Source organism: Fundulus heteroclitus, chromosome 14 (assembly GCF_011125445.2).
Source record: "Fundulus heteroclitus isolate FHET01 chromosome 14, MU-UCD_Fhet_4.1, whole genome shotgun sequence".
NCBI lineage: Eukaryota > Metazoa > Chordata > Actinopteri > Cyprinodontiformes > Fundulidae > Fundulus > Fundulus heteroclitus.
In genome coordinates this window covers 19688800-19705687 of record NC_046374.1, presented here as the reverse complement: position 1 = coordinate 19705687, position 16888 = coordinate 19688800, and the positions used below count along the sequence as shown (strand labels likewise).

The following is a 16888-nucleotide window of genomic DNA, read 5'->3' as shown; positions in this document are numbered from 1 at the left end:
TAAATTACAGACATGTGCCAGAGGGAAGGGTATTAATTTAATTCACAATGAAAATGAATAATTATTTAAATGTTCACCTTGTTGGCCTGGTGTGGTTTGGGAAATTAGTCTCACCAGCTTAGTTTTTCATTTCAAGATGTCTGATTAGAGAAACTGGATGAGGCAGATGGAATTGTAGTTTAATGCAGTGCAACACATACACTGTCTGTAAAAATATGGAATGTCAGATTTTCATAAATATGGGAGAAGGAAAAATATTTGTATTAACAGAATTGATTCCCTATCCCATCATTTCAACGTGTTTTCCATCCATTCATCCGTTAATCTGAAATTGCCAAGGTTGAGCAACCTGAATGTGAAATGCAGTTTTTCCGCTGTATTTGATCGATTTAAGGTAAATTAAAGAGATGCAACACTGGTATAAATCTAAAGACGAATTGAGACATATAAATTTCATCCATCCATCTGTTTGTCCGTCCATCCATTTATGCATTCATCTGACATTCATTGCGACTGACATTTTAACTTTTGTATTTTTACATCGAAAGACCACAGAAACTGAGAACTTTAGAAATTGGCACATTGGAAAAAGTATGAACCTTTAACTTGACAAACATTTACAACATCCCTGTGCCGGGTGTTGCCGATCTTCTCCTACCGCTGCCTATTTTTGGCTCCCCAGCTATGAAAACTCGTAGACCCACAGTAGACCCAATTTGGTCAGCGTTATCTCAGCCGAATCTGTCTGCAGCGGAAGCTGTTGACAACCTCGATTCATGCTGGTAGACGGCTACCTAGCACGAGGTCACGCAGCCCGTTGCTGTCGAAGCAGTCATGGTTATGTCTTCCTTTGTAGTCGCAGTGAAAGGTTGATGTGCCCCGAGATGACCGGCCCCTCCTCACGGGGGTCCTGTGATATCTCGGTTGTCTCCTTCCAGGCTTGAATGGGCACATTGTGCCGCTGCCTGCCTGCTGCTGTTCTGCAGACTGCTGCACACACCTGTCAAGCCATGTCCTCGGCGCCTTGGGTGTTGAGATACTCCAGAGCCCCTACACACACACCACACACACACACACACACACACACACACACACACACACACACACACACACACACACACACACACACACCTAAAAGCAGTCTGATATGAACAAATAAACACTCGGTTACACGGACCATATGCAGAGACACGGATGTGTATGCACGAGAAGTGCACCACTGAATCTTACATAAACACATGTAGATACTCTCACACGAAGACTGAAGTTCATTGGAAACACATCTCCGCGTTTCTTTTTTTTTTGTTCATGCCAAAGTGATATTCAGAGTGCAGGCTGGACTCAGAACTCGGAGAGGGTCAAGTTCCATGCTTGACAGGGTGGGGGGTGGGAGGCGAGGGCACCAAAGGTTGGCTGGGGTGCACACGCTAGCACATGGGAACGGGATTCAGGAGTAAACTACCGGTAACTCGATACGCGCTCTCAATCAGTTGCAGATTTTCGGCGCAGAGGAGGCCTGTTTGAATGGCATAGTTAGTCTCACACAATTAGAGCCAGCTAAGAGGACATTTTTCAACAACAGTTTTTCTTTGTGCTCGTTCAGTTCAGTGGAGCTCAAACAGATTTATAGATGTCACTTTTGGCGCAGGAAAATTTGTCATAATTTTCTCTTGTTTTGCAGACCAATACGTTAAAAATGATGAGGTACAGATTGGTCATTATATGAAAAAAAGTATCTGCAGCCATACATCATTTCAATCAGAAAACTAAATATTTGTGGTTGAACTTTTCTTTAGTTGAAGGAAACATTTTAATCAAATGCTTACTTTTGGGATTGTGTTACTATTTCTAGTCTGTACTCTTTAACCTATTGATTTGACTTGAAGACAAAAAAAATATTTGTAATCGCTTTATTCAAATTTATTTTGCATGAAATGTTACAAATGTTCCCCTTGACTCAATGAACGCAGCCGGCATTGTCCTTGATTTCTTGCAGCCCTTGAGTACATCCTCTCATTGCCTTTGAGTGTTCTTCTGTGGCCTTGTACTGGGAGCCCTCCACAAAATGAGCCTCTACATGAGGATTTATCATCAAAGTAACATGCTAAATGACAATTTTCACATGCACGGGTTAAGCATGCCACCGAAGGACCAATGCTATACCGTCGGCCATGCAGTGTCCCCTCTGACTGTTCTGCCCTCCTGCAAGGAGGGACGCTATTTTGAATGAGGATCTTTCAAATATAAGAGTGCCTACGAGAAAATTACGACCAGCCATGATGAAAACATCTCCTTTTTTAGCAACATAAAGGATACAGCACAGGGCTGAGACCTCCTGGCTTTATGTGTTTACGGGGCAATGTCTATGTCTGGTGATCTTGACTCATTGTTTTGACCATGTGAGGTGTTCCGGTTGTTTTGTGACTGTGTGTGGGTTGAGTACTGGAATTGCTAGTTATGACTGATTGCTGGATGCTCCAGCAACTGCCTGTAACAATATCGCTCCTATTGTGACGGCGACACTTGGTACCCTCTGATTCCTGTTTTAGAAGTGCAAGATCCTTTACAGATGAAATATTTTTCATACCTATTAGCTAGATTTTATGTGCATCAATTTGCATCCAAGTCAGACCACTCCTTTAGGTTCCTCTACCATTTTTTGACGTTGAGTATATAAAGAAATCTGTCTATTTATACTGTGGCAATTTCCAACACGTCATATCGAGGTACTTTACAGAGTAAATTCAGTCAAATCAGACAAACAGACTGGGTGTAAAGTTTTATATCTACTGAAACCCAGCAGATTGCATCGAGTCATTGACTAGCAGGATTTACTCCTCCTGGATGAGCATGTAGTTACAGTGGACAGTCGCCTGCATTGTGTCATTGACTTTGCAGCAATCCCTCATACCGTGCATGCATGTAGTGACAGTATAGTGTTGGTCATTATGCGCATGAAGGCTTTAAAACATTCACTCTCTTTGACTTGGAAACAATTTACTTCCAAGAGAATAAATGAATAAATGAATTAATTAAATTTTTAAACCCTTGAGGTTTGTTTGAAAATTTCACAATCCGATTTTTCTTTTCTAACCCTTGGCCTTAGTAGTTTTGGAAACTAAACATGTGCATCTCCATTGTGTTGTAGAAAACCTAAATATCCCTATCTGAGATTTATGCAATTCCGGCCTGATAAATTATCATTGCATTATAAAGTCTTGTATAGGTTTTAAATACGGGAACATTTTTAGGATATTGACTATGTAGGGTAAAACAAAGAATCGGGGAAAGAAATTCAGATGCAATAAAAAGGCTGACAATTAGTGAGACTAAAAAGGGAGGAAGAGCTGGAGCATACATCATCTTCCTGCAGTTGCTCCCAAGCTCAGTCAATTGTTATTAGCTTCCCTGAATTTAATGTGACCCTTGGGTGTTGGGATGCTGTCTGCGCATTATAATTGCTGCCCCTTGACTTTAGTCCGTGAGAAAGATTGCTGACCATCTCTGATTACTTGAGTGATCATTGCAATGCGGCGTCATGTAGTAAACTCACCCTTCATGACCGAGAGCTTTGTTTGTGCCCGCCACCACACACACACACACACACACACACACACACACACACACACACACACACACACACACACACACACACACACACACACACACACACACACACACTAATGCAGAGGCAAACTTTCTCTCTCTCCTTGTTGCTAGTAGAGTTAATTTCTGAAAGGTAAAAAAAAATCTTTGTCATGTTGTGACCAGAAGGGGCCATTCTCAATCTGTCCCCATATTGTTTAGAGATCCAAATTGTGGAATATGCCTTGAGTTCCTTTCATTGGGACTAAAGGCCCATTCATACCTCACATAAAAGATGGATACGGATACGTGTGGAGTGTTTCATACGTTCTAACCGTCGATTTCGTTCGTATTTTGACACGAAAATTGGGAGCTTACGATCACGGACGAGACGGATCAATACGGAGCAATACTACCTGAAACGGTGGGGGCGCTATTGAGTTTGTAGTACAAAATGTCAACAAAATCACGAAGAAGGGTAGAATTCTGGGCTTTAAACAATGGCGGGATTCGAGGAACGACTTGCGGAGCTTGTCCGCAACTCCCCACACATATGATGTGTTGTGTCCGGGGCACAGGGACAAACAAAGAGTTTACTTACGGAGCAAATATAACAAAATCACGTCTTGGACCGTCGCCATGTTTGATCAGTGACGAATCATTGGCGCCCAGCACTGCCACCTAGAGGAAATATTGGTTATTGCGCACCTCAACGGACGGAGGTATGAAGGAGTCAACGGATAGAACGTACAGACAGAAATACGGACGTGTAGGCCAAACGTAGGGTATGAATGGGCCTTAAGGCGTTCTAAAGCCGACCTTGAAAAGCAACCCCACATACTCAGGTCTTCTCCACCCAGCTTTCCATTTTGCATAATACAGGTACATATTTAGTGTCTACTCCCCTGGGGCAGATCCCTGGCATTCTTTACACATCTACATCCAACAACTTGGATTGCACTTGGTGACGTAAAACCTTGGATCCAGCTGCTCGGGCTTGAAGCTCTCCACACCTTATTGTTCAACTGTTCAGAAGATCTCAGGCTTTTGACTCTGCAAACAGTATGATTTGTCGATTCTGTGGCTGACTTGTGGTCATTTCCAGTTGCGCAACACTAACAGAGGGTCGTGGGGTATTTAGAAGTGAGGAAATGTCACGACTGAACTTATTGCATTGTTGGTTCTACCACAGTGGATTACACTAAGCTCCTAGAGTGACTCGTTCTTCCACAAATGTTTGTAGAAGCGGCATTCATGCCTAGACGCTTGATTTTATGCACACGTAGCCATGGAAAGTGATCAATTGGTAAATTGCCGGAGGGTGTAACATTTACCTTTAAAGTGTAAACAAAGTCTTTAAGTCCTGATAAGATTAGCGTCTTGAGTGCAGCTCATTTTCAAAGCTTTCACGTTCTTCGCAGTAGCTGGCGGTTAATGAATGAGTTCAGACTGACAAGAATGTAGGTTACTGACGTCTGCCACCAATTTCAGTGGCTTTTCTGTTCATTAGCCATATCTCTCTTGCCTTTGGCCTTGGCGTGAACATGCCGACTTGTCAGTTACAGTGTCACAACCACAGGGTCATTTAATTTAGAGCCCCGCTCCGCCGATTAGGGCTTTTTTTTTGTGAGTGGCTGCAACTACTGTAATGCGGGTGTTTGGGTCAGCGACGGGCACAATGGCTTTGTTACTCTCGCTGACTTCCTCACTATTGCCGCTCCCTCTCTTTCTCAGCACATTTTCCACTTGGCTGATAGAATAAGCCACTCTTTGATGAGCTTTCAGTGGGCCACGGCGCTCTGCCTCGGTAAATGCTTTTATAAAGACACATCACAGGCTGTCAACTCGGATCAGTCATCCAGCGGCAGCGGCCGTCCGTTGCTTTCTCATACAGTATGTGCTATTGTCTCCTGATGACAGGATGTTTAGATAAAAGTGTTTTGGTTTATTTCAAGACCTTTATCTTGCCTTAATTTGAAAAAAAATTAAAATATATATATATTATTAGTCCAACCCTGTTCATCGTCGGTTTGCCAAATTCATGGCTGAGTATGCTTCATTGTAATTAGTTTCTCTACTTTTAAACCGTAAAATAGCCCAGGGCAGACGTAACTAACAGCTGCGAAGCCAACACAGGTTGCGGAAAAGCAGATGGTGAGTGCTGCCAGTCTGGAGACGGAGAGTTCATTTTTGATTTAATCCGGTGTACAGTATAAATCGCTTTGGAGTTTGTTTTGGTTCCATTTTTCCCTCCCAGCTGCTGCTTTAAGTAGTGCATTTTTATGAAGTTGAATCTGTTCTAGTGTGCTGCTAAAACGATGCACTATAATGGTGTTAAATAGGCACAGGCCGTAATAGGATCTGGATTGTAAGATATCTTGGAGTAACCATACCATACTTTCACAAAAATAGCAGAAAGGTAAAAAGACGTATTCATAATTACAGTTATAATAATTTTTCAGTCAACTTTCTTTATTTTTTTTTTTCCATTTTCATGCGCTGGTGCACATTAGTTTTTGTTTGTTTTAACTGTGACCCTTTAAAAATGTCAGCTAATTCATGAACATATGACTTTGATCACTTTCATTTATTTAAATGTTTTTCTAAAATTAAGGATCAACATGTACTTTAGCCTCAAACAGGTAATATTGCAAAATATAGAATAAGCAACCCTTAAACTTAAAAGTTTTTAGCTCAAAGCCCATCAGACTAGGGTGACCAGATGTCCCCATTTTGGACGACCATTTCCTACAAATGTCCCAATTTCATCGTTTTGTGAATTGGGTCAAAATGTTGCATCCAACTACAGCTGTTATGGTAGCTGGTCACGCCGCTGTTAGCGTTACGGACAGAGAAGCGCACAGTTTTAATTTTTTTTCTTCCCTTTTTGAGCTGGAAATATGTCCGTATTTAATTTGAGTATTCTGGTCACCTTACATTAGACGGCCTGCCATGGCGTTGTCTTGCTTGGCTAGCTGACATTAAAACCAGTAAAAGAAGACTCTACCTGATTTAAATCTTTTTGTGTGGTAACATTTTTGTGTGGTAGTCAGTAGAAGAGGAGAAATGGTGACATGTGACAGACAAGAACTCAGTGATTTCTAAGCAAATACTGCAGCTGGCTAACATTAGCTCACAGCCCAAATAGAGGGAACAAGGTTTTCCATGGCGTGCTAGCATTGCTTAGATAAATCATTGAATATTTATTCATTAGGTCCAAAATCTTTCTTGAAGTCAAAGTTTAACATTTCTACAACCTTCACTTCAGTTGATTTGTGAAAACCAGATATGATTTCCCTCTAAAATATTCCTAAAATCTCATCTCTGGTTTTTGTCTTTGGGACTGTATATCATCATATCCATGGAATCTACTTAAGAAAAGCTTCCCTCTTTGCAGTATATATCATCACATAGTTGATACAGATTAATACGTAAAATAAGCTGATATTAAATTGATTAATCAGTCAGGGTATCTGCTCAGGTAGCCAGCCTGAAGTCAAGCTTTTATGAATATGCTGGAAGTCCTTTATTATATCAGACACAGCAGGCATCAGTGAAAACCAGCCACTTTGTACTTTTACATTTAACTCGGTTATTTATTTATTGAAGTACGCGGCACCTTTGCAAATAAATGCAAATTGAAATGGCGGTGGGTGGCGCTGCTTCAGTTGCTATGCCATGGTATTCCAAACAGCTGAATGCTTCTTTCTGATGAGCAAAAGAAGAGTGTAGGAGTGACTGTCAGTGAGCAGGAACAAATGGGGGACGGACAGCATGGCGCTACTCTGGTCCACACCGTCAGCTAAAACTTGTTACTCTGGTAAAACGAAGTAAAAGAAAGGAATGGTTTGACTTGTAGCTTTATCGCTTTTTAAAATGTTAGCTTTTCAAAATCTGGGTCTACCTTGATACTGGTAACTGCCCTATAGCTAGTGCTAATGGTTGTTTCAAGGGTGCATAATCATCAGTACTTACCACTGGTTAGCAAAGTTAATAGAACTTGATGAGCAAAAGCTCAACGACAGATTGTGACCAATTTCCAGCAGCAAAAGTACGACTTTTGTTTCTCACTTCTGACCTTGCGCGCTGATGTTCTGCTGATGCTTTTTACATCCCCTCTTTTTGTTTTTTCTTCTGCCATGAGAGAATATCGCAACAACATAAAGCCTTTTGTTCTCATTTTGAGCTGGAAAAAACACTAAGTTACTAATTGTACAGTATCGTTTTTTATGCAGTTGTGTAACTGCTGTTCAGGATAAACAACATCAAAGTGTTTAACATGCATGTTTCCGACTACACTGAGAACTTGAGTTCTTGATCAAGGGTAATTGATCAAGAAATTATGCTTTAACTAATGTATCGTGAAAACACAGGCTTGGAGATAATTAAAGTGAGTTGCATTTTATCTTTGTACAACAGTTTGACAACATGTTTGCAGTAAAGTAGAACAACAGCATTATATATATTTAACAGTAAGGCAAGCACAAAGTTTTTGCTTTGCTTCTGGGGTCTTATTTTTTTAGTTTAGTTTAGCTGGAATTAACATCCTTAATGATGACGAAATCCTAAATCGTCCACGGAAGAAGACAAAAAATGACCATATGTTACATTACGGCCAGGCATTGTCAGAAATGCTGTACTCTGCAGCACAGCCACACACAAGAAGGACTATCGAGCTCACTACAACCACCAATGAATCACATTTGGAGTGTGAAATAAAATTTGGGTGTAAGATTGCGGCAGTGAACGCTGGAGAGTCATGCTACGTTTCATCACTTTGTAATTTAGAGCGCACTTCTTTCGACAAGGGAGCTGAAAAACTGAGTGGAGTGGATAATGTGACAAAGAAAAGGAGCCAATTTTCGGCGTGTTGCGACACACGGTGCCGGCTCTGGCGCTCATGCTTTTCAGCAAGGGGACAATTGTTCACTTTGGCTTTCTAGTGATCCTGGATAGCTTGCTTGCCGTTCCTACCACCCCCCCCTCCCCCCAAAAGGACAAGGGAAAAAAAAGCGCTCGCATTCCAGTGTGATTCAAATGGTCGCATATCTTTAGCAGGCAGTGAAAAGTTAATGAGATGATGTAAAATTAATCCCACTCTCAGTTTTGCTTCATAATGGAATCTCAGACGGCCTGTACTTAACATGCAGACCTTTTCTCCCGTCTACAATTTAAAATGGCCTTTTGGAGGAGGAGGAGGAGGGGGGGGGCGGGCGGTGGTGTTTAAATCAAAACTCTAAAATGTCAGTATGTTGAGGCGTGCAAATAAGGCAACTTTTTATGCTTTCTATAAAGCTCCGTCAGAATGGGCATTTTCAACAGACACAATTATTGTGTTAAATTCACATCTTGCAATGCTACTCGTCCAGCTTTACTCTTTTTAACATTTCCACTCCTTTGGTTTAATTTATTCATGAGCCAACAGATGTATATCTCTGATATAAAAAAAAAAAAAAAAAAAAACTAGGTCTGGCCTTGGACATGCACGCACAGACCATCGTGAATAGATATTGATGAATTATGTAGGTTAAGACATCCAGGTTATCTGCTAATGGCTTAAGCCTTCTTCCATTGGACTGTAATAAAATATTGTGGCATGAGCAATGTTAAAGCCATTCATCTCACGGTGGAAGTTAAGACAATGGCATTTTGTAAGACCTAAAAGACGGCGGTACTCCGATGATGCTTGACTCCGGTGCAGTTGGCTTCCAGTCTGCAGCCTCCAATTCATAAAATCTCAAACATTTTTAGTTAAGCCCGAACTGAGGTATTTTACACTGGACTCGGATAATGATTTTTATTCCCCGTTGTCTGGAAGTCTCTGTGTTTGTGTGACAGTTTGCGCTTCGAATTGTTGCAATATGGTGCGAGCGGGTTCCTCTCCAAACAATCGTGGGCCTGCAAAAATAATTGGCAGATGCTCCGTTGACCAAACCAGCTTCAGCATTTTGAGCTGAGTTGACCTATAGCATCTGCATCCGCTGCCAGAGTCTTAAATTTGATCAAGCATAATGAAGAGCAGATTTGATGAAGCACGGCCTTGGCAGCGCGATTGGAAGCCAAGATTAGTTGGCCATTTTGCCCAGATGATATTTGGAACTTGCCGCATAGATTCAGTTATATTTTTCCTATTCTCTGACGGCGTCTCCATTCAGTTTAGGGAAGAAAAAAGAAAGAAGATTTTTTTCCTGCTTTTGATGAGTGACTCGTGTGCAATTTTAGTCTTGCAAATAAATGAAAGAAAACGTTGTATGCCGCCATGACAGGCAACGCAAATACAGGTGCATCTAAATAGAGTTAGTATTGACTGAAAAGCTAATTTATTTGTGATTCATTTTAAAATATGGCACTGATATAGAATCATTAAACACAGACTAATGTATTTTATGTTATTATTGCTGATAATTTTAGCTAAAAAAAATGTTTCTCAGAAAATTTGAATATCACACAAAACCAATAAAAAGAGTAAACATTTACTGCTAAAAGGTTTTCTTAGTGGTGTAAGATGGCTGACAGGTGTCCCCCTGCCTGTCACTAACCAGCAAATGGAGTAAGTCATGAAAGTTTTCTTTTTTCCCAAGAGGCTGGGCGTTCATAGAGCTGCCTTCAAGCTTGTTAATGAAAAGTTGAGTGGAAGGAAAATGTTTGGTAGTAGAAGGTGCACAGGCACCAGGAACTGGTTAAAAGATGTGCTAACTTTGAGCTTAATGAAACCCAGCAGACCAACAGCAGCAGATGTCATGGCTCCGCAGATGTTTTATTTTGGCAATGCAAAATTAGCTGTCGTCTGAAAAGACTACTTTGGGTCGCTCAGCACAAGTTCAGTCCCTTTTCTGCTCAGCAAAGGAGGCTAATCGTCCAGTTTTGACCTCGTTTTTGATTTAGGGATGGCGGAACACGTGGAAGACAACAGCTGCAGCTTATCACCTCTGTGTGTGTGTGTGTGTGTGTGTGTGTGTGTGTGTAGTGACTCTTGAAGCACAGTCACAGTCGACGCCTTGTGAATTTCCCCCAGATTCTTTAAAAAAAAGCTTTGCTCATCAAGGCTGCAGGTATCCCTGTTGTCTGTGTTCCTTTTTCAACCACACGTTGGAAAAAGGACTGAACATGTTGAAAAATCCCATTTTCATCGGTCATGTGTAAGGTCACAATTTGTGGAGAAAATTAGCTTTGAGTTTTAATTATCAGTTAGCCGCGTTGATGAAAATTATCAAAAGTAAAACCTTGAAATGTGTCCTTCTGTGCATAATGAATCTGAATGTGACATAGACTTTTCATAAGGTATTGCTGAAATGAATTAATCGGTGATATTTTAATTTACTGAGATGCAGATGTAGTTTGCCATTAACAAAGGGCCCTTTTAATTGAATTAATAACCTTCCTTGGACAACTCAGTTACAGAAGCTCTGGCGCTCATCAGTTTTATGATTTGCACAAGTGTTAGAATTGGACACCATGTAAAGGCACCATAAATGTCGAGGTGAAGACCAAATAATACATTCAGTGTGTATGAATGGAGATCGAATTTCTCTCTTCCTAGCTCATTAATAACTCGTAATTAAACGTAACTACTTGGCCTTTAGAAACTTGTCAGTTCAGCGAAGATGTGTGTAAAATGTTGAGTGAAAAACATGTTCAAACCGGTGACATGAAGTGAAGGGAAGGATGTTCAAAAAATTTTTTAAAAAAGGACTGATGCGAGAGGAAGGAAGCGGAGAGGAAGAACGGAGATGTGCGCCACGTGGCGGGGCAGTGAGACAGCGCAAAAGGTTGACGAGTGGCGGTGGTGGTGGTGGTGGAGGGGTGCGGCCATCAAAATGCTAATGTTGTATGGGATATTTACTGCAGAGGCTTAATGCAGTTTAAAACAGGCTCTTTGTCCTGTAGCCCATCACCAAACCCCTGTTGGGCTCTAATAAATCAGCCATTAAAAGCTGATGTGACCTGAATAACACGGCAGTCAGCCTCGGTGCCAGAGAGAAGCCGCAGAAAAGCAGCTGAAAAATTTATGAAGATGACGTTTGATAACGGTTGACCTAGAAGAAACCCTAAATGAAGAGGTCTATGATGTGGCCGTAGGAAGGTAATAATTATGATGCTGAAAGGCAATTATTTATTTATATTTTTCTTCAAAGCCATCTTATTTTCTTGCATGTTACGGTGCGTGGAGTGTCTGTGTGGGTGAGGCAGTCCAAAGGGGAAAAGCATGAGGTGTAGGGGACCGAGCCCCACCAACCCAGCCACACCTCTGTCTCCAGCTGTGCTGGGACCTGCACCTACTCCCGGCAACGCAACCGACTAGCACCAAGAGTTGTTTCTTTATATGCAAGGAAAAGGGAGGAGAAAAAAAATGAAGTCTTGAAACCGCAACCTGCTTATTTTGTTCCACAGTGGTGCAGCTGTCTACTCGGGCTTCGAGGTGCTCACTGTGTTCATCAGCCTAACAGCCTGGTGAAGAAACCGTCTCTGTGGCGGCCGGTTTTTAGCAAATAGGGCTCTGTGGCTTCGGCCTGAAGGTGAAAGTCTGTGCAGCTCGTGTGCAGGATGTGTGGGGTCTGCAGAGATGTTAGCTGCCCCTTTTTCCTGACCCTAGACCTGTACCAGCCCTGAATGGAGCGATGGTCAGCCCCGACGGTGATCTCAGCAGACCAAGTTGTTTGTTGCCGTTTGGACCTGACCTGCTAGACGAACCGCACAGTGATGGACGGACATACGACAGACTGAAGGATAGCTGTGTGGAAGATGACCGTGTGAGGACGTGCTCACATACTGTAGCAGTGAAATGGGCCTATATCACAGTCCAAAAAGCAGAGGCCAGTTTCAGTTATTGTTTATTTGTGGAACCAAGATATAGGCAAATGTTACTGCTATTCAATCACTCATTGGTTAAAAAAAGCTTTCAGAAACTGACCATTACTAAAGTTGGGTCCAAAAAAGGACAATTATCCAAAATGTTTTACTCTGGCAGTAGCTTGCACAGCTCAATATTTACATTCTTTGGAGGTGACGGCACGTCTGTCACAATGCATGATCTTCCTTCCTGCTACCACAGTGTAAACCTGGCTGTCGAGAAGTCGCTCTGTGTGACATCATTTTAATACCCCGGCGAAACAGAAAATGTGTGGATTACTAATTAAAAGTTAATCAACACATCGATCAGCTTAAGCATTTCAATGATTGTGCAGAACACTGTAAATGTGTCACTATTTTTTCCATTTGCAAGACCCCAGTTAGTAGTTTACTTCACCCGATGAGCACGTTGACTCTTTAAACTTGTTGCCAATGTTTGTTCCAAAACAAGAGCAGCTGAAAGAACACCTGAAGAGTGGAAACGTTCATGATAATTCCCGTCCTTTAACCGTCATACAAAGCTGACTGACAGCTGAGAGCAGCTGGGAGAATGGGGAAATGTGTCTGCTCTAAATAACTGGAGAAAACTCAGTTTTAATGAGTCATCTAATTAAAAAAAAAAAACTTATTTCAGTTAAATTCACATCAAATCAAATAAATTAAAATCTGTTCAATTCCATTTGTTCATCAATATTGCATTATCACTGAACACAGTATGCATACTTTTGGGAATTACTGGACTGCATAGAGCTGAATTGAATGTATTTGATACAACTGAGCACAACATTTGCATTTCATGACTTAAAGGAGCAATAAGTAAAACATTTACTTTAAATCCCCCCCTAAATCATTCTCGTATGTCACCTGGGATGGAAGTAACATTCCCTTTTTAAATAATAGGTCCTCTCCATCAACAAAGCCTTGGCCAGGTTTTTCGCCTGTCAAACCTAGAGGTACGGTCCGAAACTACTTCAGTGCAGTGTGTAGCCCGTGTTTACTTCCTGGTTCCTGAGCCAATCATATGAGATTTCCCAGGATTCTGAAACAGAGCGCAGAATTGTTTGTTTTAGTTTTGACAAAAGAGCAGCTGCCTGCAAACATGGAAGCCATTAAGAGAAGTGAACCAGAAATGGAACAACATACAACATCATACACAACCTGTCCTGTGTAAATAAGAATTAAGTGCAACAACGGACTGTTGAGTAAATGTCTCTGTGAAAGTCATTGTGTACGTGTTGTTCCGATTTTAACCACTAGGTGATTATTACTTATTGCTCCTTTAAGTCAAGTCTCATCACTGAAGATAAAAATACAAGACAGCCAAGAGCTTTTCTGCAATGTAGCCCTCCAAGCAATAAGTGTTAACACATCTTTTAAGCAAGATGCATGCAGGCTTGTTTTTAGCTGTAGTTTGTCAGGTGACACTGGGTGCTTGGGGCAGCAAAAAAGTTTTAGAATGTGGTAAGGTGGTCCAGTCCTTAGAAATCTACAATATAGCTGCTTAAAAACCGCAGACGCTGGCCAGGAGCAAACCTTTCTTCCCCCCCAGTAGTTGGATAGAGTGTTCATTATTTGGTGTCTTATGTTAACTATGAACCCAATGCAGGACATTAGTGAATGTCGATTATGTCTTCATTAATCCAAAATCATGTTATCTTGAGGAGTACTGTTGCACATTGCATGTTTTCCTAGTAATCCACACCACCGTGCTGCACCAGTTCACATGACGGATGTCAAATCTAGGCACTTTAGCGAATACGTTGGTCCAGTTCATTTCCAATTTTAAGGAATGACGCGATAACTCAAAATTCATACCAATATGCAATCCAATATGCAATCACTCATCCATCATCCATCACAGAGATTGGGTTCAGCGTGCAGACATGCCGCATGCATAGTCCAGTCTCATTCAGATTATACTCCCAATAAATTGAAACGTATCTAGGCGTGGACACGCAGCCGGTCGCGTCGCATCGTTGGCTGTGCAGCGGTCCTTCTCCCTGAGCAAAACTTGTGCCAAAAGTGAGGAGGAACGACGGCACTTTAATCCCACAGGTTAATGGGATGTCTTGAGATCGTTTTCAGAAATTAAAACCAGCAATGGGTGTTCATGGTATTAACGTTGAGCAAACAAAAATCAGTCCTTTTCAAATAGCTAAATGACTAACTCGCCTGTGCCGTCATTTTGCACCTGTCTACTACGTTAGACCTGTTTCATTTATATAACACTAAATTTACTCATAGGATGTGATTCCAGGGCCAAGCGGCTAAATGGGTTTCATTCAACTTTTAAATTGTGTTTCCTGTAATCTATTTTTAAGGAATATCCTTTTATCATGCTTTGCTGTAAGGTTATCCTGCTGGGTTTCCCTAAACTCTTTCTCTCCGTTTCGTTCCAGGACAGAACATGCCTTTATTACCTGGAATGTGATATGCCGGATTTGTAATCAGCAGCACTCAAGAGCCACTCTCTCTGTTCTCCGGCTGAGGTATTGTGCCATTTCTCAGACTTCATAAACGGCGCTGCAAATGTTTGATTGCGATTCATGAATACCAAATCGATCCGAGATTAAACGTACAAGATGTGCTCCGTCGCCGTCACCTCCCCAAACACGGCGCGGTGATGGGAGAGCATTCATGTGAGCCAGTCGGGCTCGTTCCTTGCGTGCAAAAGGGGTGTTTACCGAAATTATTCATGATGGGCGCTCATCTCCGTATGCAAATCTGACGAACACCTTTCGATAAGCCGTAAATTTCTGCGACGGCAACAAGGGGGATTTTATTTTATTCTTTGTTTGTTTTTATTGCATGTTTGGATTTCATTCCCTCATGCAAATTAGGTTTTTGGCGTTATCAAGCTAAGGCGCACCTGGTTTGCATGTCTTCATGCATCTAATCTGCCCCCCCCCCCCCCTCCTCCCCCCCACTCCAAACTGTCCTAACCCTGTCCCTGTGTTTGCTCTCTGCTGCTTCCTGTACTCATCTTCCACCTTCAATTGTCGAGACAGCCGAGGCCCTTCCCCTCCTCGATCCATCCTCGCAAAGACACACAAACACTCACGCTTCCTGGCTCTCCAGAATGAATGGATCCACTTCCCTGGGTGCCTCCTGTAGTGAGGTGGGATTGAATTCAATTAGGGAGATTGTTTGTCCCCCAGAGTCTGCTGGTGGGCTGGGTTTGCCAGCTAATGCCCCCCTGCTTACCCCACTCCTTCATGTCCCTCTCATCTACACACATGCACGCACACACACACGCACACGCATTTTGCATCCGCTTTGTTTTATGTTGTTGTTATTTCTTGACTTAGTATTCAATGAGATTAGGGCCTGAGTCAGAATGTGTCATATCCCCTCGCCTTCTATATGCAGCAAGCCTCAGAAGAGTTGCATGTGTTGTTGTTTTTTTTTTTCCACAGGTGAATAATTGGGTCCCATATTTGAGCTCAATCCCAGCAGCCGCACATACGATGTAAAGAGGAGGGGGGGGGGGGTGCATTTTTACAATTAGTTTATTCGCTGACATCTCTGCAGCCAAAGTCGGGATGGATAGATGTTGCTGACGTAGGAGTAATGGACACATTTGTTGCAAAGGTGAAAATAGAACCGCGGCTGTCGTCTGAATAATATCGAGGGCGGCTTATTTGCGCTGCATGCTTGTGCTTTTTACGCATAATGGCCTCGATTGTGTGTAGGAACACATTTCAGCGGCAGGTCCAGCAGCTCGCTGCGTTCCTTCAGCTGTCACGCTACTCAACAATGCACGGGTTGCCGCTAAGAAATCAGATACCGTATGAATGCTGAAAGATGTCAAATTAATTAAAACTCAAGAAAGCCGAGTACCCTGATGGACTCTTATGCCGAATTACAACCTTCAGTTCTTTTGTTTGCCTTATTTAGGGTCCCTTGTGGTTTAGCCTAATCAAACTTGAGTGGTGTCACACTTTACTATTTTATTTTTGGCTGCTGAAGGCAGATATGCTACTTTATTTACAAGCAAAGGAAGATGTGATAATAAGCAAGACAGTAGATCACGCGTGTGGCGCCTCGTCTTGAACCTTTTCACATTTTCTCGTTTTGGAACCACAGACCTGTGTGGGTTAGGTATTTTAGTAACAGAGCAACAGTTCACAAACATTAACAGCAAACGGCTTTATATCACTGAACTTTTTGCACCAAGTCTTTCCAGGTATGTGTTTACCAGCTTTGCCCCATTCTTCTTGACAAAAACGGCTCAAGCCCCGTCTCACTGGAAGGAGAGCATCCCGTGAACGGCGGCTTTCCTCTGACTCTCAGTTGGATTCTAGTCTGGATTTTCGCTGGGCTATGATGAACAAGCCATACATGACTATGTTTTGACCTACGCAGCTCCAGTGTAACTGTGATTGTGTAAGTGTCCCGTTTGTCCCGTTGAAGCAAGCTCTAGCAGGTTTTCATCTCCATCCATCTTCCAGAT

The 16888-nt window shown here is 42.1% G+C and overlaps 1 protein-coding gene across 22 annotated transcripts in view; it reads left to right on the top strand.

Moving 5' to 3' along the window:
* The window catches only part of LOC105937280 (adhesion G protein-coupled receptor L3), a 333177-nt gene that overhangs the window by 26210 nt on the left and 290079 nt on the right, over nucleotides 1-16888 (top strand). For 20 of the 22 annotated variants that reach the window (XM_036146486.1, XM_036146484.1, XM_036146501.1 and 17 more), the window contains exon 2: nucleotides 14835-14924. The exons of 1 other annotated variant lie outside the window; for it this stretch is intronic. The gene's annotated coding sequence lies outside the window, so the exon portion shown is untranslated. The remainder of the gene's footprint in view (nucleotides 1-14834; nucleotides 14925-16888) is intronic. One more of the 22 variants, XM_036146481.1, reaches the window with a different exon arrangement.